General features: G+C 40.1%; 1 protein-coding gene across 10 annotated transcripts in view; it reads left to right on the forward strand.

Moving 5' to 3' along the window:
* The window catches only part of LOC309615920 (uncharacterized protein), a 402693-nt gene that overhangs the window by 173411 nt on the left and 203091 nt on the right, over positions 1–26191 (forward strand). Inside the window, exon 1 of one of the 10 annotated variants that reach the window (XR_014237134.1) lies at positions 17888–21968. The exons of the other annotated variants lie outside the window; for them this stretch is intronic. The gene's annotated coding sequence lies outside the window, so the exon portion shown is untranslated. Of the gene's footprint in view, positions 1–17887; positions 21969–26191 lie in introns of those variants that run through there. 10 annotated transcript variants of the gene reach the window in all.

Below are 26191 nucleotides of genomic sequence, written 5' to 3' on the forward strand. Positions count from 1 at the left end.
TGATTAGAGGTACCATAAAGCTAGAGTGAGCATTTGAACCACTGCCAGTGCCAAGAGAGGAAGTACATGGTCCTTCTTATAAGTTTGCCTAGATGTATGGCACGAAGGAACCAAGAGGGGTGGAGATTGGAAACTGTCAGTGGTACAATGTCAAGAATGGAGTCAGATTCTTATTATATCCTCATACTAAAATAATAGTTCACCTGAATGTACAACATTACATTGAATATCATTTGCCTATAGAACTTTAAATACATTGCTAAATATTCTACTAGCCTCTTCTGTTGATGATGAAAAGTCTGTTGACAATTTCTTTGTAGATGAAACCCTTATATTTTCTTCCTGGTTGCTTATTAGATGTATCAGTATTCTTAGACTCCTAAAGCCTCCCTATAAGGTACCAAGGTATAGATATTTTTTCCATTCATTTTGTTTGACATTTGGTGATTCCTTTTAATTTGAACTGAACTTCAGTTCAGTGGAAAAATAAATTTCTTTCAATTTCTTTGATTATATTCTACCATTTGTTTCCTCTTCTTTTGCTCTGGAGATCTTATTGGACCAGATTTTATGCCTACTGGATTTATCTGCCATTTCCTTGAACTTTTCTCTTAAATTTTATATCTTTGCTTTTTGTTTTACAATCATAGAAATCGATTTTACCTCTATCCTTTATTTTTTATTGGCCCCACTGCACGTCTTGCAGGATCTTAGTTCCCCGACCAGGGATTGAACCCGGGCCACTATAGTGAAAGTGCTGAGTCCTAACTACTGGACCACCAGGGAATTCCCAATTTTACTCTATCCTTTAACCCTTCTATTATTATTTTTAAAAATTTGACAATCTTGTGTAGAAATCACAAGAATTCTTTCAAGTTCTCTGGTTGTTCCTTTTTCATAGGAACCTGTTCTTGTTTTTATGGATGAACTACCTTATAAATCTCTTTAAAGATATTTTATCAGTTACAAGTGTGTTTGGCCGTGAGTAGTAGAAAATCCAACTATGGTAGCTTAATAAACAAAAGGGTTTGTCTCTTGAAGCAGGAATCTGGGGATAGGCAGCCTGGGGTTGATCCAGCAAAGAGGGTTTCTCCATCTTGGGGCTCTGGCCATCTTTAGCATGTGGACCTCTTTCCTTGTGCTTATCTCTTTATGGTTGTAAGACAGCTCTACTGCACTTTTTTGCATCTTGTCAGGTTCGACAAAAGAAAAAAGATAAAGACAAAAGGCTGAAATGAATTTGTATCTTTTCTATATCTAAAGATAGCTATATATTGAAAAAAATCTTTCCTGAAAGTCCTACCTGGTGACTTCTGTTTAAATATCACTATCCAGAATTGGGTCACATGGCAACCATGGACCAGTCATTGGAAGGTGTTTAAAGAGGAGGAGCTGTGATTGGGATTGAGTTGGCTAATCAACCCTGTCCACCAAAGATACTAACTGGAATTTTAATAAATGTTCTCTTCTATTTTTTGAATTGTGTCTTTTATTCTATTGCTATTTCTCAAATAAATAGTCATACTTGGGGCTACTTGGAACCAAAGAACCAGATTGACACATTTAATTTCAAATGATTTTTCTCTTTTCCTGTATTTACCATTTATGCTAAAGTAAAGATTATTCAAGTTTTGTCATCTATTTATTCAAGCAGTTGTCAGTTTGAGAACTTCGCTATATTACTTTTTAATCTTAAATGTGGGGTTATGGCAGATAATTCTCTCAGTCATATATGAGGAAAATTCTTGACTTTACCTGATTATGAAAGCTGGCTCCCTCTTTAATTAGATTAATACTTGTTCAGCTCTTCTTTTTCTTTTATACTGTGTGCACTCTCCACCTTTCACGGTGGACATCTGATCTTGGTTCTTATTTGATCCTGGATCTTTGCCAAAAAATTTGAAATGAACCAGAACAGTTCATTTTCTGAAGTTTGCAAAAAGTTTAACTTACATTTGTTTGCATTATTTTTCTTTTCTCATGGGCTTCTGGGGAGAGTCTGCTTTGGGTTTTGGATTTGGAGGAAAAGGGAGGAGGGAGAAATAAAAAGACTATGGAATTGGGCCAAAAGAATAAGAAGGGTAAGTATTCTTATTGAAAGTTTTGCGTCCTTGAATTTGTATAGTTTTATAAGTATAGTAATTGATTTGTTTTTATTAGCCCTAAGCTTTACTAGTTCATAAAATCTGCAGAAGTAAATTTTAAAAAATGTATTAGGAAGATACTGAGTTAACCCTACACTGACATAAGAAGACAGAAACTGGGATATAACTGAAGGTAGAGAGATGATGTTGGCTGTAAGAGAAGCAAGCACCAACATTTTTGTTTGAACCTTTGCTAGAAGGTGGGAAGAGAAAAAAGACATATTAAGATGGTCTTGATCATACTAGGTTTTGGAAGCTCAGCATACATGTATGCCTATGGTGAGATCTGAATGAACAATTAGACTTTGAAGTGTTTATCTAAATGGTGAAATCCATGAAGCTTTGTAAGGCAAGCCTAGAGCTCACCCAGATATGGTACTTATACTATCTGGAGTGATTAGGAGGTTTTTAATTTCACATATATATTTGTTCTTTTCAACAAAATATGTTGTTAAATATAACTAATTACATTTAATGTTTATAGTTTCACAAACGATGTTACATATCCATATTTGTTTTAAAATATTTCATTGAATTCCATACACATAGACTATGTGACTACTGGAAGAACGAAGAATAGGTTAAATTACATTCCATAAATTCAAGTTCACTTGGCAGCAGAGGCAGGATTCAGGAAGGGAAAGAATTAATGTTTGAGTAACTGCTTTGTGTTAGGCACATAGTAGGTTATCTATATACATCAGCTTTTTTAATCTTACAAATTTCAAAGAAAGTATCTCTATTTGAAGTATAAGAAATCTGAGAACATACATAACTTCATCAAAGTCACAGAGTTAAGGCAAGAAGTGTATTAGTTTGCTAGGGCTGCCATAACAAAATACGGCAGGCTGGGAGGCTTAAACAACAGAAATTTATCTTTTCGTATTCTGGAGGCTAGAATTCCAAGATCAAAGTGTTGGCAGGATTGGGTCTTTTGAGGCCTCTCTTTTTGACTTGTAGATGTTGTCTTTTCCTGATGCCTTCTCTCTGTGTCCTCACACGGTCTTTCCTTTTTGGGCATGTACCCTGGTGTCTCTGGTGTATCAAAGTGGTGTATCTTGTGTGTCCAAATTTCCTCTTCTTATAAGGACACCAGTGAGATTGGATTAAGGCCCGCCCTGATGGCCTCATTTTAACTTGATCATCTCTTTAAAAGCCCTGTCTCCAAATACAGTCACATTTGAGATACTGGAAGTTAGGGTTTCAACCCATCAATTTTGGGGGAGCCCAACTCAGCTCATAACAGGGGGGCCAGTTGTATTTAGGAATAGTGAAATGGACATCAGCCAAGAAGACTTTCCTCCTCTTCTGGTCTCCGAGTACAGAATACAGAGGAAACACATGACTAGAGGGCAGTGATTCTCAACCACTTATCCAACATAAGGGCAGCCCAAACACAGAAACAGGTCCAAATGGTATGGGTAGAGAGGATGCCAAACTCAAATGCCTTATGCTAGAATACTCAGCCCAGGAGGAATCTAGGAATTAGTCTAAGCTCCTCACTTTACAAATAAAGAAGCAAAAGTCCAATTATGAAATGACTTACAGAACATCATAAAATTAGTGGGTGTGACTGGGGTAACACTTTTATAAACTGTCATGTGCTACTCATTGAGAATATATATATACACATGTATATATCCATATGTATGTATATATATTCGATGAATAAATATAAATGTTTATATGCTTATGTATATGTATATATAATCTATAAAACTAAAATGTCTCTAATCTTTAAATGACATTTGAAGGTAGTCATTATTATCTCCACTGATAAAAAATCCTGAAGCTGAGATTTAAGTTCGAGTTGTTTTATGTATACAACTTTTTCTTTTCCTTCAGCCTTAGGATGGACTTATATTATCTATATATTTATCACAGGGAAAGTTTCACAAAATCTCCAAAAGGGAGAGGGTTTATCCCCAAAAATTCAATTCTCACATGTGATACATGCTAATGGACACAAGAGAAAATATCTCCTTGTCACTTATTTTCACACGATTGTATAGCCATGGCAATCACAGTTAGATGTGACTGAAGTCCTCGCTAACTTGATTCATTTTGTTTCATTTGCTTGTTTTGTGAGTGGAGAGGCTGCTGCTTTAAAGTTCTTGCCCCTCATGATGTGGTTTAAGGAGATTGTGGTTGATGAAACCAATGAAATTTGTCATATCTAATACACTTTTTCAGGGAACTGCATCAACAGTCTCTGGTACCAACTGTGTTTTTCTATGAAGAAAACCCAAAAACCAAAAAACCTAAAAACTTGCTTTGTTGAGCTGTGCCTTTGAAACTTACAAGCCTCTGTTCTTGTCCCAGTTCCTTCTCTTGAGATTGGGCCTATAGGTGGCAGCAACTGTTAGCTATTGAGCTTGGGTGACTTGGGCCAAAAGTTCTCTTGAAATACTTTAAATAGTTTAAATATTCTTGGACACTTGAAAATGAAATTGTCTCTAGATAAGAAAGTAAAAGGTCAAACTTGAATTGTGACTGTTGAATGATTCATACACTATAGTCAACAGTATGTAGATTAAAAAAGAGTGTAGTGGCTAAAACATTCGATATTTTAGAAGTCTAAGACGTGCTGATGGTTGGATTCAATCTCTAGGGTTTGTGACTGCTCTGGTCAGACTGGTTATCCTTTGCTCTTCATTGTTTTGTGTAAAATGGGTTTTTGAACCTAGATTATTTTCCAGTCAGTTCCTCTGTGCTTCATATTCCATAAAAGTTGAGATTTTAATTCATGTGCCATCTGTTTTATACAATGAATGTGACACAGAAACATTGAATACAATTCACGTTTTTGCAAATCACACAATGCTTACATGTGTAAAGCACTTATACTTTAAGGCTAACTGACAGGGAAAATCTTATTGCAGTTTGGATTATTTTGTAGTAACTTTTTTTGAGAGTTTTGGATTTTGTTAGTCTGTTTTCCTGGATGAGGGACACCTATAATTCAGCAATGCTTTCAAGAATCAATTAGGTTCTGGGAGAGCTGAGGCAACATGGACTTTAGCTGGATGTCTATTGGTGATTCTTAAACTATACTTTGGCATGACTAATCTGATCACATCAATCATCTTCATGGTTTATATAACTTGTGGCTCAATCCGCTGGGAAGTCAGTGGATTGCATCAGCCACATTCAGTCAACTGGACCCAGCTTTTGGGTTTCCTCATTCTCAAGACAACTTATGATGATGCTACTCTACCCACTAGACCTCTATAACCATCCTAAAATGTCATATAGAGTAAAAGACTGTCTGCTTCAAATACAGACCTTTGACCACTCAGCAAAAACAACTTTATTTGATTTAATAATTTCCAAAGGGAATATTTTTTGATGTTCATTATTTAGTTGGGCTCTTTCTATTGTGTGAAGAAAATGTCCTATTTCCCTTTACTACACTGATGCAGTTTGAAGAAGGAAAAGAAAAAAGTGGCATCACTTTGGGAACAGAGGTTTCAATGCATGCCAACAGCAAGACTCACTGAATGAAAACAGATGGTTAAAATATAGTTTGGAATAGATGCATCTATACTATAGATGTCTGTTAAAGAATTTTAGAAAAATGAGGTATAGTTTTTTTATGTTATCTGGTAATATCCATAAATTTGGGGTTTGAGATAAGATGGCTGAAATTGAAATTGAGTGTGAACAGCTGAACGTTGTTTGTACTGGAGCTTACCTAAGATAAAAATCAAAGGGTTGGCTTCCTCCTATGGGATCAGTCTGCGATTGATCTGTTAGGGTTTTTTTTCTTTGTGTGTGTGTGTGTGTGTGTGTGTGTGTGCGCGCGCGCATGTGCGTGCACGCGCTCTATGGACGGAAGAGGATATAGAATGGATACAACGACCTATAAAACAAATGACCTATAAAACAATGACAATGACCTATAAAATAAATATATTGCATAGTCAAATCAGCTATGATCTGTCTATAACCCTGGACAAAAGTTATTAGGTACCTCAAGAGAATGTGTTGGAAAGCAAAGTACCACATACCTTTTTAGGCACTGCAGAGGGAAGAACCCAATATAAGGCAGAGGTGGAAAAATGAAAGAAAGTGCTTCAAAGAGATGGGCATTTTCTACAGAGTACTTCCTTGTTGTCCTTACACTTGAAAATATAGTATACTGTATTGAATCCTTTAATCCTTATCTTTAAAGATAAGGATTTGTCCCAATGATTATTTTATTATTGCTGCAAATCTTATATAAAATGTAACAAGTCACAACTTATATTTATCTTTCAAAGGATACTGCCTTTCTTCTTTCTGAATTCAAGTTTTATTATAATTAGGTAATACTTGGTCTATTTCTATGCACAAAACAATAGTTAGCAGAATTCATATTTAATAAAGAGTCAATTTCCAGATTCATTCTCCCCTTTGCAACACATAGGCTTCTCTTATATCCTTGGACTTGGTCCTTATTACAAATTCCCTGTGTTTGGTGCGTATTCATGTTTTTATTTTTTTTAATTTTTATTTATTTATTTACTTATTTTTGGCTGCTTTGGGTCTTCGTTGCTGTGCGTGGGCTTTCTATATTTGCAGCGAGCCCGTGCTACTCTTCATTGCGGTGCACGGGTTTCTCACTTCACTGGCTTCTCTTGTGGCAGAGCACGGGCTCTAGGCGCACCAGCTTCAGTAGTTGTGGCTCGCGGGCTCTAGAGCGCAGGCTCAGTAGTTGTGACGCATGGGCTTAGTTGCTCCGCGGCATGTGGGATCTTCCCAGACCAGGGCTCAAACCCGTGTCCCCTGCATTGAAAGATGGATTCTTAACCACTGTGCCACCAGGGAAGTCCCTGGTGCATATTCTTGAAGCTATTCTCCTTTCCCTTGAGTTGGGTGAATTGTAACCACTTGACCCTGAAGGAAATGTCCTAGGAGATTTTAGAAAGTAAATTATTTCTCTTGGGAAACTGTGATTTTGGAGAAAAAATATAGAGTGCCTCCAGGAAGACCAACTCTCTCTCCCCAAAATAACTTTCTTCTCTGTGATTATCTTCTGGATTTCACATTTTAAAATGCCTTCCTACCCCCACTCAAACACACACACATACACACACATACAGTCAAATTAAGCTCTGATTAATAGTACTTTGACATAAAAGGTGTCTTTTCTTCATAGATTAGATTAATCATAGACTTCAACATGCTATATTAAATATAAATTATTAGAGAAAAATGGTCAGAATGATTGACTAAGGCCAGTCTTTGCAGTCTCAGCTTGGTTGCATTGACTGTATAGCAAAATGGTAATAATCACCAGGATACAAGCTCCATGATGGCAGGATTCTCACCTAGTTTGTTCTTTGCAGCTTTGCCAATCCCTCAACAGAGCCGGGCAGCTAATAGTAGCTCAATAAATACTTGTTGAATGAGTGAATCATTAAGAAAATTACTGGAACAAATTGAATGGTTTTGCTGCGATACAGTGTCTAGCTTTCCCCAGATTAGAATTAAATTCAGTTTCATCCAAACTCCCTGTTACTCTGACTTCTAATTAAGTTCTGTAATTTTCCATGGACTTATTTGGTGTCTATTCACTCATGAGTACTTTAACACTGTGACTGGATTAGCAGCCATTTTCTCTTCTCTTCAACATGCCCCAGACCTACCTCTATCTCAAGAAAGAATGCTTTCACATTTTCCTCACTCTGGAGTACTCTAAGGCATTGCGAGGTTTTGCTGTCTACTTGAACAGTTGATAATAGTCCTTTGAAGTAGAGCTTTGAACAAGAGATAAGAAATAGTAATCTAACCGTAGCCTGTGCTGATAGTCAACAGGACCATCTTGCTATTCAAGCCACTGAAGATTAGTAATCTCACTCAAAATTATATAGAAGCCATAGAATATACCTTCTAATTCTCAACTTCTTTCTCTTCCTCTCCCTCCCTCTAGTATCCTTTATTTTTCATAAGTTGTGTCTGCAAGATGTAAGTAGAAACAAGAGTGCCATTCTCTATCAGCCTGCCTTCTTCTCATGGGTTGCATGGCCAGAAATGAAGCGAAACCAGAGTGTAAATATACATACCTTCCTCTCTGATCAAACAGTTTCAAACAAGAATCTCACAACAGAAGTGTTCTTTTTGAAAAGTGTCAATAGCAGATATTGGGTGTACTTTCTTGAGTGGGAGGGACATTTGACAAAAGACACAGTTGTTGGTACTACGATGACTTGTGCTACCTACCGATTCAACCCAGATCCAGGAGGTGACAGTTCCACCGCCACTGAGAGTTTATTCTTTCATTCTTATGCTTTAAAGAGTCTTGAAACAAATTCTCAGAGATGAGTTAAATAGCCACAGGAAAGTCTAAGTTACCCTTTAAAAAGTCTAAGTTACCCTGAAAAGACTTAACCTTGCCGTCAGTCAGTTGGTCTTCACGTTGTCCGAGAGAAAAATTAGTCAAAGGGCTCATTTAAAAACATTTTCATTCTGTTGACACTGGTTCAAACATTTTCCCAAAACTTCTTTCTAGACCAATCTGGTTTTCCTGCCAAGAAACTTACACTCACTGCTATTCTGTTTCCTGGGATTTGGATGTTAGCTATTGATCGCGTTCTGTGGTTTTCTCTCTGTTTTTGTCTCCGTGTTAAGCTTACTCGCCCTAATAAATCTAAGTTATCTCACTCTATGAAACTTCTTGCTCCACATTGTTCAAAAGCAGAGCCAGAGGGCAAGGCAGCTGCTGTCACATTGCTGTGACAGAGGCTTGGGACACTCCCAGTGGCTCCCTCTGGCTCTCCCCCTCCTGCCGGTAATGCAGCAGATTCCCGAAGTCAGACAATGTATTGTCATGCGGATTACACCGATTAGCTCTAAGTCAGTTAGGTAACTGGAGCCCTTTCAGTGGTGTCCTAGGATTCTGTTAGGTTGACTGTTCAAACACTGGTTTTTGGGATCCCCTCCAGCATTCCTTAATGTAGCCCAGGCACGTTATTGCAGGTTTTATTTGAGAAGGGGCTACTTACTTGTCACTTGGAATATTTTCAGTTTTAAGTCAAAACCTTCTTAGCCAAAAAAAAAAAAAAGCAAAAGATATGAGGGAATATGGTGTAAAGTGGGGGTGATTTGGAAGGAAGCAGAAAAGAAAAGAACAAAATTCAGTAGTGTATCAAATGCCAAACTTACACTAAAGGCACGTGTGTTCTGGGGATGGGATTTCTGCTTTGTTTTACATAGAAACTGTAATAATTTTGCGCTGTTTAGGGTTTTGGCTTTCCAAGGAACTAATAAGATCCACTGAATTTAAAAACAGAGGGATACAGGCAAAAAAGTTCAGGTCTGAGTTGCTTACAGGGCTCGGATATGTGCTTCTGTGTTCCACCCCTGGGCGGGAGAAAACACTCTAGGCTACTGGTGGCTACCCAGTTTACCACTGTATGGGGTTGAACTGTATGCTATGAAGAAGACAGGCCAATTCCTGGGAGCCAGGGCAGAGGCAGGGGCTCCAGATGAGTCAGACTATTATTGCAGCTGGAAGGAAAAGACCCAACAGCTCCTTGGAGTCGCTCAGAACTTGGGGTGAAGGCAGAAGATGAGATTTTAGAAAACCAACCATTGGACGATGTCTTTTAAATAAATATGAATTGTCAAGTTTTGGCAGAATTTCTCTGTGCAGAACCTCCTTAGATCCCTACTACAAGGAAGGCTTCTCCTAATCTGGCATAGAAGAGAGATTGGGCACAGCGGGCGTTCCAGAAGGAGATGCTCTGTAGATTCTAATCAAGGACCTTTTGCAGACCTGACTTCTCCTCCTCAATTCTTCTTTCATTCTAATCCCATTCTGGAGTGCTATCAAGATACATAGTCCTGAGGTGCCTTTTAACATATGAAATATAAATATAACATCCCCCATAGTCACCTCAAGGCTGAATCTAGTGGAAATACAGGCTCCATGGAAGCCCATTATGGCACTTTCTTTAGATTTCTGGGTTATTTAGTATTAATGCAGCCCTCTACCATGCCTCACACGAAGACACAACACACGCTCACATGCACACTTATATACAGCACTGAATATTCTGGATTGGTTGGTTGTTTTTTACCAAGCAGTACTTGATAGGTCTGAGTGATGTGGCCAAAATCAGACCAGTCAGGGAGGAAATTTGGCAAAATAAAAATTGCAGGCAGAGTAAAGAGTGTTCTTTTAAAAATTATCAATCAGTTATGGCATTGGGGAGATGATATAAATTCTCCACAACTGAAGGTCTTGATTAGTAAAAAAGGCTTCATAAAATTACTCATGGTATTATTAACATTTAAAGAGATTATATATATTTACATCTCTCTATATTTTTTTAAAATTATTTTTTATTTATTTTATTTTATTTTTGGCTGTGTTGGGTCTTCGTTTCTGTGCGAGGGCTTTCTCTAGTTGCAGCGAGTGGGGGCCACTCTTCATCGCGCTGCGCGGGCCTCTCACTATCGCGGCCTCTCTTGTTGCGGAGCACAGGCTCCAGACACACAGGCTCAGTAGTTGTGGCGCACGGGCCCAGTTGCTCCGTGGCATGTGGGATCTTCCCAGACCATGGCTCGAACCCGTGTCCCCTGCATCGGCAGGCAGATTCTCAACCACTGCGCCACCAGGGAAGCCCTACATCTATATTTTTATATATACATTTTTTCAAAGTGTTTAGCTTGGTGCCTGACATTATTATAAGCATTCAATAAACGGGATTTCCATTTCTTTTTTCACATAGGTTATTAAAGGCCTTCTTATAAGAATTGAGACCTAAAATATATCAGTTTGTGAATATTCAAAAAACTGAAGTACTTTGAAGAATGCATCTCTTCCCCTCTGTTTATTTATTTCCTTGGATAGCTAGACTTCTTTGTAGTTAATGTCATCAGGATAATACATAGATAGTGCCTTTGCTTTCTAGTGATTAGATAGCCCTGGTGAATTATTAGCTAATTCATAAGATTGTTGGAAAAATGGGGACAGTGGTGCTAGAATATTTTTGTATCTCTGTTGGTTCAAGTTATGCATCCACACTTCTAAAATTGTGTCATTTATCCTGAACTATCTTACACAACCCTAAAACAGAGAATCCATCTTTGATCTATTAATTGTGGCTATTTGCATTCTCTGTGAGTCTAATTTTCTAGCAAATGTACTTAAGGAAATAATAATACTTTCCTCAACACTATCTTTAGAACTCCCCCAGTTAGCTGATTTAGATGCTTTCAGTATTTTCTTTTTTTTTCCCCTTCTGCCTTCTCCCAGCTGTTGGAGCTGTCTCATGATGCTGCCAACTTCCACAGGCCCCTGGAGAAACCATCGCAGAGACAGGTTGGGAGGGGGGTAGGAGATTGGGGGGGGACAGGTATATTCCTTCTGAGACAGAGGTGATATGGGCCCATAGCCACGCCTGTGTATTTTTTTCCTCACACGTAGTTGTTAAGTTGTTAATTCTGTTTCTGAAGTCAGGTGTTAAAAGAAAGGGAAAAAAAGAAACGCTCTGGCTAAACGACTCAAGAGAAGGGAGCAGGAGTGGTTGCTATGAGCTTTGAAACACGCACGCGTGCGCGTGCATGCACACATACAAATACACGGACAAAAAGATAAATTGAAAAAGAATGCAGCAACCCCTGCTTGGTTTAGCAGTCCGGTCAGCCTCACAGATGAGGAAGTGCTGCTTTGTTCCAACCTAAAGCCTTGTTTTCTTGCTCATTGTCTTTCAGGGTAAAATCGGGGGGAAATTCACCTGTCTGATGCAAAGTTAAACTGCTGGCTTTAATGTGACTGCATGGGAACTTGGGTTTATTAATGAATACAACATACCCTCTTTGATTTGAAAGCTTTCACCCTGCTGAAAAGATTCAAAAGGCATCGCTTCCTGCACCAGAGGCATTCCTTTATCCGTCTCAGTGGTTCACCCCTACCCAGCTGCTATATCTCATTAACAAGCATTTGACCACTGCAGCCGGCCTGGGAGTGTTGACACTTGAAAGGCCCAGGCAGGCGTGGGCAGGCCATCAGCTATGGCAACAGGAAACTGCCCCGGAGACAACACTGAGAAAACAGCAGCTGCAAAAGCCAAAGTCAGAACAGACATAAAGGATCGCCTATATCCGCATCAGTCTGGGGTATCGGTGCGTGCCTCTGGGTCTGAATTCACACATCTATGTACTCTATTTAGGGGGTATAAGGATTGTTATCAACATGTATCAGACTCTGGACTTGCTGACAACCCAGAATGATTTTTTGGACTTTAATGTTCTTGAATCCTTAGGTTTCAAAAATCTTATTCTCCTCAATAACGTATGTTCTAGTTTATGCACATAAGAATGCTCACCAGAGGCCTTAAACTTGATATACACATTAACGCTGGTGGAAATCATATGGACAATAAAAAATGTGTGTGCATGAATCCTTATCCATTTTTCATGCTACCACATTATTTTTCAGAAACAAGTCAACCTGTAAAACTGTCATATAAATATGTAAGACTACTCTGAGAGTCTTTGGTTTAGGAATCAAACTGTGATGGTTTTGTATAGAATACTTAAGAATGAAACAGTCATTTCAATTGTGTAAAGATAGCTCATAAAATTAAGTAGGATATTCCACATACGTTATTGTTGATTATAGTAATTTTAAATGCCTATTTTAATAAAATTTATTTACTGTTCATTGAATTGTAGGCTACACAGGACCATACCCCTGAATCTACTTTTAAATGTGTTGTTTCTATATTCATCAGAGGAGCTCAAAGTACAGATACCAATTAGACTGCCTCATGCAATGTTTGGGGCAAATATTTCTCCACATCTTGAGTGTCTGTGTTCAAGCTTATAAGAGCATTTTTAGAGGATAGGTAAGCAACAGTTCAAAATCAACATTTTTTATCCATCAGGAAAATGACCCTTTTCAAAACTGAAAAAAGAGGTCACTCCATATTAGGGGAAGAAAGAAAGAAAGCTAAATGAAGAAAGACACTAATGCAAAGTGTTGCAAATGAAGTTGGTTGACTGCCACTCAAAGAGTACTGAGTTATTTTTCTGTCATCATCAGACAATACACTAATGATGATGATATTACGTGTACTAATACTTTTGTTCTTTTCAATAATTTAGATTTATTTCCATATGTCTATCACTCATCATAAAATACTCTGATTTATTCACATTGTTACTCTAAAATGGTTAATTAGATAAAAAGCATGTACATTTATTTAAAAATGATTGCCAATTATCTCTTTTTTTGTCAGATAATATTTTTGAATACAGTGAATTTTCCAATTCTACCTTCATCCCCCTGTTTTCTTTTTTTCTTTCACCTTTTATACTCCAGAGGAACAGAAGAATGTACCAAACACTGCTAGAAATTTACATTCTTGACAATGTTGTAGAGATAGAAACATCTTCCCAAGCACCATCCAGATATTTCCATTTGATTTTGGTTTTTCCCTCACAGTCATATTGGGTCACATTCATGTCTGATAGGCAGGAATATGCCCAGGCTCTGGAAACAGACATCTTGGGACCAACTCCCTATCCTGCCACCTACCAGCAAGACAGACCTTGATTAAGTGACTTGAATTTTCTGTGTCTCACTAAGACTCCTAGTCTGTTAAACAGGGGTAGGTTTAATAGTACTTAAGTCATAGGGCATTGTAAAGCTTAAATGGGTGTGTCCACACTTATACACTTCATGTACTCAATACCTGTTAACTATTACTATTAATATCAACCATTTCCCTACCAGTTAATTGGGGGATTTGGGGTTAGAGGAAACAATGGCACCAAAGTAAGACCATGTAGAGTCCAATCAAGATAGTTTTGGGCCAGATTTCTAAAGACAATTTCTAAAATCAGCCAAGAACTTTCATAACAGTTTCTTTTTTGAGCTGCACATTATGTGATTTCTGGAACACTAGCAATCTCTATATATTTGTTTAGTTACTCTTGCCTATTCTTTGTTGTTTAGACTTTTAAATTGGAGGAAGTGGGAGCTTGTAGTACTGTTTTCTACAAGGTAAGTGGAGGTAGCTGTGAGGAACGGAGGAAAAGTGCCTGACACGTTAAGGACCCTGGCGATAAAGTAGGGGCTCCAAGGGCAAAGTAGGGGCAAATCTCAAAGGCCTTAACACACTGAGACCTAAAGGCGATGCCCCAACTCTGGCAAATGCTGGGCTGCAGTCAGCCCAAGGCAAAGGCAAATTGTGGGTTATTTGGGGGCAGTCAATTTTTTTCAGAGTTAAAAAATTTCCAAACCAGCCAAAAGTACTGTAGTGAGCTCCAATCTGATGCTTACCATCAGTCCAGCTTCACTCAGATTCAGGGATATAAAATGAACTCACCCCACCTTAGCATTAATTGACTTAAATACTATCTTTTTATAACTTTACTCACACATAAGATCTCCCCCATCCCCAAATCACCCATTTTGAAAAGGAGGGAATTAGCATGCACACTAGACACTACTCTAGGACTTCTCGCACTCTCTCATTTACTCCTTGCCATCGTCAATCATAAGCAGTATTTTTATCCCCATTTTCAAGGAGATGGTATGGGATGCAGAGACCAGTTTGGCTGTTTTCCTAAGGGGACACAATTAGTAGGTATGTCCTTTAACTCAGATGACACATTGAACTTTAAATTTTCTACTACATCCCATCGTCTGTAAAATGTTTCAAATTGCTTTAAATAATACAAAGAAGTTGACTTTATTCTGATATTTTATATTTCAGAAGTACATTTTCAAAAAGTTCCAAAGATGCTGGTTCCTGTGAGAAACGATGTGACAATTAAGACCTTCACCCTGGGGTGGCAGTTGAGGGCAGGTGGTAGAAACAGGACGAAAAATTGTGTCATGTCACTTCTATAAAAAGCACAGGAAGGAGAGGAGGAAAGAGTGGGCAGTGAGAGAAACCAAAAAAGACTGAGTTGCTCTGGATTTGAAGGCACATTTGGCTCTGAAGAATGTGAGGTCTGTGTGGGATATCAAAGCATTGTGGTAACAGGCTCCAAACCGGTCTTCCTTCTGCACAGTGCTCTTTCAGGCTATTTCTGGCAGCGGCCTTCCTTGTTCTGTTAAGTCATTATGTCATTTCTCCTGCAGAACACTGCAATGGCTTCCCCATCTAACTTAGAGTAACAGACAGAATCTTCCTGGCCATGCCATTCTCCTATCCCTGCATGTTTCCTCCCACTCCTCACACTGATTCTCTAGCTAGAGTGGCCTCACTATTTGCGGAAAGTGCCAGGAACACTCCCACCTCACTGCTTGTGCATGAACTCTTCCCTCTGCCTAGGAAACTCCCCCCTCCAGGGACCACTTCCTCACAGTTGATGCTCTCACATCCCCACAATTCATGCTCCCACATCCTCACAGTTCATGCTCCCACATCCCTACACTTCATTCTCTCACATCCCCACCGTTCATGCTCTCACATCCCCACAGTTCATGCTCTCACTTCCCTACAGTTCACGTTCCCACATCCCCACAGTTCATGCTCCCACATCCACACAGTTCATGCTCCCACATCCCCAAAGTTCACGCTCTCACATCCTCACAGTTCACGCTCTCACATCCCCACAGTTCACGCTCTGACATACCCACAGTTCATGCTCCCACATACCCACAGTTCATGCTCCCACATCCCTACAGTTCATGCTCCCACATCCCCACAGTTCATGCTCTCACAACCTCACAGTTCATGCTCCCACATCCCTAAAGTTCATGCTGCCACATCCCTACAGTTCATGCTCCCACATCCCTACACTTCATGCTCTCACATCCCCACAGTTCATGCTCTCACATCCCCAAAGTTCACGCTCTCACATCCTCACAGTTCATGCTCCCACATCCCCACAGTTCATGCTCTAACATCCCCATAGTTCATGCTCCAACATCCCTACAGATCATACTCTCACATCCCCAGAGTTCATGCTCGCACATCCCTATAGTTCATGCTCCCACGTCCCCACAGTTCCTGCTCCCACATTCCAATAGTTCATGCTCCCACGTTCCTACAGTTCATGCTCTCACAGCGCCACAGTTCATGCTCTCACATCCTCACAGTTCATGCTCTCACATCCCTACAGTTCATGCTCCCACATCCCCACAGTTCATGCTCCCACGTCCCCACAGTTCATGCTCCCACATCTCCACAGTTCATGCTCCCACATCCCCACAGTTCATGCTCCCACATCCCCACAGTTCATGCTCCCACATCCCTACCGTTCATGCTCTCACATCCCCACAGTTCATGCTCTCACTCAACCACACTTCATGCTCTCACATCGCCTCAGTTCATGCTCCAACATCCACAGAGTTCATGATCCCACATCCCTACAGTTCATCCTCTCATATCCATAGAGTTCATGCTCTCACATCCCCACAGTTCATGCTCTCACATTCCCAAAGTTCATGTTCTCACATCCCCACAGTTCATCCGCTCACATCCCTACAGTTCATGCTCCCACATCTCCAGAGTTCATGCTCTTACATCCCAACAGTTCATGCTCTCACATCCGTACAGTGCATGCTCTCACATCTGCACAGTTCATGGTCTCACATCCCCAAAGGTCATGCTCTCACAACCCCAAAATTCATGCTCCCACATCTGCAGAGTTCATGCTCCATCATCCCCACAGTGCATGCTCTCACATCCCTACAATTCATGCTCCCATATCCCCACAGTTCATGCTCCCAGATCCCTACAGTTCATGCTCTCACATCTCCACAGTTCACGCTCTGACATCCCCACAGTTCATGCTCTCACATCTCTACAGTTCACGCTCTCACATCCCCACAGTTCATGCTCCCACATCCCCACAGTTCACGCTCGCACATCCCTACAGTTCACGCTCTCACATCCCCACAGTTCATGCTCTCACATCCCTACAGTTCACGCTCTCACGTCCCCACAGTTCATGCTTGCACATCCCCACAGTTCATGCTCTCACATCCATACACTTCATGCTCTCATATCCCCAAAGTTCATGCTCTCACATCCCCACAGTTCATGCTCTCACATCTCTAGAGTTCATGCTCTCACATCCCCTCAGTTCATGCTCTCACATCCCTACAGTTCTTGCTCTCACATCCTCACAGTTCATGCTCTCACATCCCCACATTTCATGCTCTCACATCCCCACAGTTCATGCTCTCACATCCCTGTACTTCATGCTTCCACATCCTCAAGATTCATGCTCTCACATCCACACAGTTCATGATCCCACATCCCTACAGTTCATCCTCTCATATCCCTACAGTTCATGCTCTCACATCCCCACAGTTCATGCTCTCACATCCCCACAGTTCATGCTCTCACCTGCCCACAGTACATGCTCCCACATCCCCATAGTTCATGCTAGCACATCCCTACACTTCATGTTCCCACATCCCTAAAGTTCATGTTCCCACATCCCCACAGTTCATGTTGCCACATCCCCACAGTTCTTCCTCCCACATCCCCACAGTTCATGCTCCCACATCCCCACAGTTCATGCTCCCACATCCCTACAGTTCATGTTCCCACATCCCCACAGTTCATGCTCCCTCATAACCATAGTTCATGCTTTCACATCCGCACAGTTCATGCTCCCACATCCCTACAGTTCATGCACCCATATCCCCCACCTTTCATGCTCCCACATCCCCATAGTTCATGCTCTCACATCCCTACAGTTCATGCTCTCACATCCCCACAGTTCATGTTCCCACATCCCCTCAGTTCATGCTTCCACATCCCCACAGTTCATGCTCCCACATCCCCACAAGTCATGCTCCCACATCCCCACAGGTCTTGCTCCCACATCCCTACAGTTGATCCGCTAACATCCCTACAGTTCATGCTCCCTCCTCCCTACAGTTCATGCTTCCAAATCCCCACAGTTGATCCACTCGCATCCCTACAATGCATGCTCTCACATCCCTACAGTTCATGCTCTCACATCCCCACAGTTCATGCTCTCACATCCCTAGAGTGCATGCTCTCACATCCCCACAGTTCATGCTCTCACATCCCCATAGTTCATGCTCTCACATCCCCACGGTTCATGCTCTCACATCCCCATACTTCGTGCTCCCACATCCTTACAGTTCATGCTCCCACATTCCCACAGTTCCTGCTCTCACATCCCCACAGTTCCTGCTCCCACATCGCTAGAGTTCATGCTCCCACATCCCCACAGTTTATGCTCTCACATCCCTACAGTTCATGCTCCCACATCCCCACAGTTCATGCTCCCACATCCCCACAGTTCATGGTCTCACATTCCCAAGTTCATGCCCTCACATTCCCATAGTTTATGCTCTCACATGCTCTCAGTTCATGTTCTCACTTCCCCATAGTTCGAGCTCGCACAGCTCCGTCATTCGTGCTCTCACATCCTCATAATTTCTGCTCTCATGGCCTCATAATTCGTGCTGTCACAGCCTCATATTTCATGCTCTCACATTCCCACTGTTCATGCTCTCACATCCTTGAAATTCATGCTCTCACATCCCTGTAGTTGGTCCTCTCACTTCCCCATAGTTGTTGTTCTCACATCCCCATGTTTCGTGCTCTCACATCCCCATAGTTCCTGCTCTCACAACCCACAGTTTATATTCTCTGACATCCTCACAGTTCATGCTCTCACATCCGCACAGTTCATGCTCTCACATCTCCACACTTCATGCTCTCACATCCCAATAGTTCACGCTCTCACATCCCCATAGCCCCTGGTCTCAAATCCTCATAATTCATGCTCTCACCCCTTTTAATCCTCTACTCTCGCCGCTCAATCTAAAACATACCCTATACACAACTTTCATTTCTACCTTCTCTTCTTTATACTCACTCACTTTTAACCTTCATCACTACTAACAAATCATATGCTTAACTTTCCTTTTTAATTTATACCCTGTCTTCCCTCTAGAATTCACGCATTTTGAGAACTGGATTTTTGTTTTTATTGATTACTGTTTTTCCTTGTCATCTGGAATAGGACATGGCACGTAGTGAATGCTTTGAAAAAGTTTGTTAATTATTAATGTTGTAGTTGCCTTATATGTGGTTGATTGATTGCACAAGTGGCTCCAGTAATGGCCTCCCTATATCTATGCCCTTTGCAATGTGTCTCTGCATCTTTTCTGGTAGATTTGGAGTCTACTTCCCAACACTTTGAATTTGGGCTGTATGTTGTTTGGCCAGTAATTTGGGAGAAATATGACATTGCTGTAGTTCCCAGTCTAGGTCTCAAGAGGCCATGTATATCCCTGAAATTCTCTTGAAATTCTGCTTCCACTACGATGACAAGTCCAGGCAAGTCTGCTATAGGATGAGAGAAAGGTAGAAATTAGTTATCCCAGCTGAGGCCATCCCAGACCGTGCAGGCCCAGCTGACCCACCACTGACCACAAATGCATAAACAAGCCCAGCCAATATCAGCCAAGCTTGACTTAAATTAGCCAAACTACCAGTCAACCCATAGACTCATGAGCATAAAAAGAGTTGTTAACGCCACTGAGGATTTGTTGTTGCTTGTTATGCCGCATTCTTGTAGTCACAACTAATTGATGTACAAGAGCACTCAGCTAGTGAGTAGCAGAGATAAGATTTGAGCTCACATTCTCTCTCCAGAGTCCATACTCTTATCCATGACATAAGTCCTCCTCCTACAGCATTTGCAATCTAGTAGAAAAATCTAATCAAATTAAATATATCGTGATAACTGAAATAATACAAGTACTATCTGGTAATACCAAGAGAAGAAAATAATTACTCTTGTCTGGAGTGGAGAAGGCAAAAATAGTAGATGATCAAAGACAGTGTCATAGGGCAATTATCATCAGAGTTGAGTTTAGGGGAGCTATCCAGGTATACAAGGAGGAAAAGGACTTTTGGGGAGAGGCAATAGCAAAACACCCAATAGTCTGTTTGGGAAAAGTTATGAGGTTCAGTGTTGCTGAAGCCCAAAGGATGAAAATTGGGAAAATGCAGACTTGAGTTTGGAGTGGTAAATAGTGTCCAGATTGTTGCATATTATGTTGAGGAGTTTGAATTTTGTCCGGTGGGAAAGAGAATCATTAAAAGCCTTTAAGCTAGGAAATGCTATGATGAGTTTCATGTTTAGAAAGATCAGCCTGACAGCAATATGGAAAATGAATTTGGATCTGGCTATTATTGAAAGGAAGTGAAACCTTCAGAGGCCACTATAATGTAAAGTTCTGAAAATAAAGAATGATGGTAATAGTGGTGAACATGAAGACGAGAAAACATTACTTATTTGCAGGAGAGTGGAGAAAGAAAGGTTTTCTGAGGCAGCCGTGTTTGAATAGGTCTTTGAAGAATGGGTGGACTTCAATGGTAGAAACAAAGATGAGAACATTCCAGGCTGAAGAAATGGCACAGTGTATTGAAACTTTTTGTACTATCTTTGGAATTTTTCTATAATGAAAAATAAAGTTTGTTAAAAAATTTTTTTTACAAAGTGACACAGATGAGGCCACAAAGGCAAGGAATTACAGATTATTCTCAGAAATGAATACAACCTGTTTGTAGGTAGACAGATTCACCTGAGGCATAGAATACAAGGTTGATTACTACTGAGAAATAAGGAAGGATATTTAGAATCCTAAAGTTCTGGTAATTTAGAGCTGAAATAGATCAACAAGTTGATTTGAAGGCATAATATGCAAGCCCTTGAAAGCCAGGCCAAGGGGTTTAAGTTCATTTAGCAGTCCTGTGGAATCACGGCTAATTTTTGAACAGCTGTGAGCAAGCATTTGTAATAGTCTGGGTGTGAGGAAATTAGGGCTGGAGGTGCTTCCAGTGGAAGGGAGCATAAAACATGGGTTTGGAGCATCTTGACCCAGAAGGAGTTATGGGAAATGACATATGATTCCTTTGATAAGATGACTTTCCAATATTGAGCTTTACTGGCTTCCTTTAACAGAAATAATAATGCCAGAGAGTAACTGTATGTGTCTGAGAAAGAGGGGAAGATGACTTGATTTATTATTTGTTGGATCTATGGTTCTAGAAGGACACTCAAATAGACATAGAACACTGAAATGGAACTGTTTGTCTGCAGCTTGAAAGGGAGAGGCCGGGCTGGAGGAGTGACCTGATAGACATTCATATTGACATGGTATTTTGATGCTACAGAAATAGATATTAAAGATATTATAAAAAGAGCAAGGGAAGAAGGCAAGATAAGAGAAGGCAACCATATAATTTATCTTCCAAAAAGAGGTACTTTTGAGAGAGAAAGGCAGCAGTATTAAGAATGATGACAAGACAGCAGGCTACACCAAGATGTCCTTAAGTCAACTGAAGGTGTCCACCTGGGAGAGAGGGAAGGGCAGACTGTGGAGGCTCTCTGGGTGGGTGATTGACAAGGAAGAAACTCGGAAAGAGATAAGGGGAAAGATACTAGAGTAGAGAGGGTTTGTCTACAGAGGCCATCCCGAGTAGAGACATCTGGTAAACCGGGAGGGGTCTATTGAACTGGGTTAAAAAGCCTACATAAGGTACTATGAGTCCTAATGAAAGCAAGTATCACTAGAGCTATGGTTTATTTAAAAGCTTCTCCCGACAAATTAGTATCTGCTTTTGAGGGGTTAAATCTGGCTCTCCCTCAACTCTTGGCCACCTAAATTTGTCTCCCATTAGCAAGTACTTTCTACTCTGAAACACCCCTAGATGCCTCCTCAGCACATCCCAGGACAGTTTTACAGCTCCAAATGGAAAGCAGATGAATGGCTGCCTGTTTCCATTTCATGTTTTACATTTACAGGTGCAGGTTGCATAGCTTCTCATCGTTACTGAAATTGGAAAACATTTTCAAAGCTTCCAGCATGTCAAGGTCTGTGATTTTGGATAAAATTGGATTTTGCAGTCTGTTGTGTGTCTATACTATTTCCTACGCAGAGAAAATTATAATAATAAAGCAAAACAAAGCACCTGTTCTGTGGGAAATGTCTTCTAAAGATCATTGGGGGGAGTTTGAATTGGGAAGGTGAAATTGCTTTGTTAAGTGTAAATTGTCATGAAAACATTAATTCTTATGTTGTTATTTTTCTATTATTTAGGGATGTCATGGTTTATGTACCCAGTGCTTCAGGAGGAGGCACTCTTCTGTTTGGGTGGGAGCTTTTAAACAAGAGCTGCTTCTCAGACAGTGGTCAGCTTGACACTAGAGGGATCATAGATGGCTGATGTGGTAAATCACCATGGCTCAGGATGTTTCTGAATGGCTGGAGGAAACAGCCATTCAGAAAACAGGAGTTCTTTGAGGCACCTACTTCTTGCCACTTGTCCTGGTTGGGTAATGAATCCCAGTCACTCAGACAAAATGCTTCAAGCAGACAAAATAGTTATTTTCTATTTTCCTCCAGTTCTTTGTCACCATAAACTAAGTTCGGATGTCTTTGTGCTAGCTTCCATCTATTATGAATCTGCTGAACCAGATTTGCAAAATGGATAAGTATGCTTGATTATAAGGCCTTGTGTACTTATATAATGTAGTAGAGACTCATAATGTATGAGTCTACATTATTCCTCTTATTAAGTCAATAGCTGTGATAATGCAGTGAGGGCTTGTGCTTGTGAAAAGGTATACATGGTAGTTTATGATGTTCATAATGTATTGTAGATTTGTTGGAGGGTGGGTGTGGACTTTCTTTCCAAGTGAAAAATTACCAAAAAGTAATTTTCTGAAAATAATATTCTCCAAAGTATCTAATAACCAGTAGAATTCCAAAGAAGCTCTCAGAGTAGATTGAAGTAAGTTCCCACTATCCTGTTTGATTATAGAATCATATGAGCACAGGTGTTTTGAACTGGGTTAAGGACCTTAAAGCTCATAGAGCCACCTGTCAAGCAAGGAAGTAGAGGCTTAGGAAAAAGGGAACTCTCCTGTGCCCAAACATTCCTGGTGGCCAAGTCAGGCCCACAATCCAGTCATTGGCATCCCAGCCCCAGGCTCTCCCCACTGCATGACCAGCATGACAGGTGTCTCCTGATCAGAAAACCAGAGCACTTCAGAGAGCAGTTGTCTGACACCATGGGTGATATGTGAGCCAGCTGCATGGCATATGCTTTGTATTCCTTCGAGAACATTTCAGGAGCTCAACTGCTTGTAGACGTTGGGCACATTTTTGGATGCATAGGTCATTCAGAAACAGCAAAGATGGTCTTCAGGGTCACAGGCCTGGCTTCAACACCTGCAATTTGTGCAGGTGACAAGTGGATCTTTGATGATAGGTAGACATTTACGGGAAAGGAAGAATGTGGATTGTTCACCATACAAATATTTACTCCAATGATCTTTCTTTAGCAAGGGGACTATTTTAGCAGGATCACTAGCTCCCATGGTGTGAATTCCCTTGTAGTCTGATGAGTCTTGTCCCGCTCCCTTCACAATACTGTCCAGTTCTGGGATAGACACGGCACTGTCTTCACCTTATGCTGCTTAGTCGTTACGTGCGTCCTGTGGCCAGGCTTCCAAACCTCAAATCGGGACACACAATCTGACCACCCTGAGTGTGCAGATGTGGCCTTTGAAAAAGAATATTTATAACTATGTTGTCTGGAAAACTCTGCACTGGATAATCGCCTTGCCTATAAATTAAAGAGAGGTTCATGAGATGAAACTGGAAAGGCTTTGGAGGAAATTCAGTGAAAAGACTTTCAAAGGGATAGACTCCAATTCTGCTTCTGTTCACAAATAGAGATGACATTCAAGGTATCCAGAAGAGACCTCTAGTATGAGTCTACATTATTCCTCTTATTAAGTCAATAGCTGTGATAATGCAGAAATGTTAAGTGTACAATTTATGCTCAAATTATGCAATTAATTATAATAACTATGGAGGGTCAAGTTCCAGTTGATTAAGAAATGACACCAGAGGTGTTAGTAACTCTATTGTGTGAAATAAATCACATGAGCTAACAGTTAGTTCTGAAATAATATTTGGTTTGATTTTCCCTCTTTGGGTTCCACTGGGTAGACAAAGTGTACTGTCACGATGCACAGAGAAATATATCAGGTCTCCTTTTTCTCTTGGTACTATAGTCATATGAATTCAGGAAGGGAATTTTTAATTTAGGGTCATTGACTGGGGTGCTGTTTTCTATGGCACTTATGTTGCATCACTTTACAAAACATCAAAATGTGCTAGCATACTCTGGCATGTGCTGCACAGAGCAGATCTTAAAGTCTTCTTCCTTAGGATGAATTCCTAAAAGAAAATTCCTAAACATTCCATGGAGCTGAAGCAATGATATTCCACTCCTTTGCAAAGGATTTGAAGATGATCCAACAGTTGCTAATTAGGTACAATAATAATTTTTCGGAGGATTGCTCAGGCCCATGGAAATGGACAAGGGCACTTCAGAAATATAATATTTTCTGGCTCCTGTCTTACTCTGTTCTTAACTACAATCTGTGTCCAGAATCAAAGGCCCCACTCCTACCCCTTCTATTTTATAGTCTATGAAAACAGGGTCATTAACAATTTGCCAGAACAATTTAATATGATTATCTCCTAGCAGAGGAGGAATCTTTAAGTGAAATTATACTGCTCAAACAAAAATAGTGTTGAAACTTCCAATGAATTCTCATTGAAATGACAATGTACTCCCCTGAGTTGGGTTTGCTGTGATTACAGCAGACTATTTAGATTATTTGGATTCTATATTATCACCTATTTGTTCTTAGGCACATTGTTTAAACTCCTCACACCCCAACCCCCTGATCTATAATCTGGAGAATAACAAGATCTCTCTTGTAGGACAATTATCAGGATTCAATGAGACAGAGTATTTAGTTCTAAGCACATTTTCATTAGCGCCTGGACTTTGTAAAAGTTCAGTTAATAGGAGCTGTATTAGTAGTAGCAGTATTATTACTACTGGTACTAGTGCTACTGCCACTATAAAATTATCCACTAGATGGTTATTTATGTAAACCATGGGAAAAAACCCAACCGTTTATTCATTCAACAATCATTTATTAAAAACATATGTGTCAGGCTGAGGGCTAAAGAGACAAGAAACAAAAGACACACACATATATAATATACATATACATACACATTTATATGTTATATATGTATATGTATATATACACATATATACTTATATACACATACATTAAATATTTACATATATACACATGTATTAGATATATAAAAATACATAAATATATATATTAAATATATATTTCCTATGCCTGACTCAGAAGGGCTGATTTTATCTGGTATGTCCCTTATTTGCATCACAAAGCAAAATAGGCTTTGGGTATAGGGCATTAGATTGATAGAACCATGGCCAGATGTCACATTTTCAAAATTCAGTCCTGTGACACAATATTAAAGATTTAAACTCCAAGTCAATAAGGTCATCATCAGCTAGTGACATGTATTTTGACTTTATTGTTAGAGCCAAACCAGGAAGGACAATAAAGAGAGTACACTCAGTTTGGTTTCGGTTTTGTTGCAGCTGGATTACTATCATCCAGGAGCCATTTAGCAAACAGACGATAGACACATGGCTTTATTTATAGCCGTCTGTAGGGAAGGAATGTAGTGGATTGCCCCAGCTCTTCCGCAGTAGTTTAGCTACAGAATTCTCTCTATCAGGTGGACGATGCATTAGGCAAACATAGTCTCCTTCTGGAATGTAAGCAAATTGATCCACTGGTTAATTAGGCAATGCAGCTTCACCTGGGGAGAGACAGTTTTACAAGTGGGGGAAATTTAGTACAAGCAATTAAAAAAAAACTCTTGAAATAAACATCACAATCAGTAACTCCTACTTTTATTTAAAAATGTATTTTTTATAATGTTCTGCCAATTCAGAGACTTTGAGTTAAAATTATCCTAATGATTTATACCACTGATACTTCCCACCATGTGTGTGTACTGCCTGGCCTGTTTCAATTGCACTGCTCTGATGCTATCACACTTAGACCCTTCACTCTGAAATAAACATTCCCCAAACCTCTCAAACAGATAGTGCTCAGAGCTTTCCCCTGGGTCCTCTTCTGAATTAAATCAATTAGGAGAAGGCCATATGTTCACCATA

This window comes from Balaenoptera borealis (assembly GCF_965194805.1).
Source record: "Balaenoptera borealis genome assembly, chromosome: 18".
Classification (NCBI taxonomy): Eukaryota; Metazoa; Chordata; class Mammalia; order Artiodactyla; family Balaenopteridae; genus Balaenoptera; species Balaenoptera borealis.